This window comes from Myotis brandtii, unplaced genomic scaffold (assembly GCF_000412655.1).
Source record: "Myotis brandtii unplaced genomic scaffold, ASM41265v1 scaffold975, whole genome shotgun sequence".
Lineage (NCBI taxonomy): Eukaryota > Metazoa > Chordata > Mammalia > Chiroptera > Vespertilionidae > Myotis > Myotis brandtii.
The window spans coordinates 518446-518866 of record NW_005372049.1 but is presented as its reverse complement, the minus strand read 5'-3'; positions in this window follow the sequence as shown (position 1 = coordinate 518866).

Below are 421 nucleotides of genomic sequence, written 5' to 3'. Positions count from 1 at the left end.
GCCTCGGCCCGGCCCTGGCGCTCTGAGCCTCACCGTCCGCATCTGTGAAATGGGCCCGGCGCCTGGAACACCCAAAGATTCCACCTGAAGATTCCGAACGGCCGTCCCTCCCGTCCCTGAGTCCACGTCCGATGACAAGCTGGAGGCCCCGCGGACACGCCACTCGCAGCCAGTGGGGCTGGAACGCAGACGCGCCTCCTCCAGAAGGGCCGGCACGCACACCCGGACTCCTACAGCGTCGGCTGAACCCCACCTCCCAGCAGCCCAACGGGCCCAGCTCACACAGCACCGTGTCCGGCAGCACCCGGCCCAGCTCCGCCTGCAGAGCTCACGTCCCTACGGCCTCTTCCACCTGAACAGGGTCCCCTTCCCTTTCCTCCTGGCCCCCAGCCGGCTCTGGGACCCCCCCCCCAACCCTACA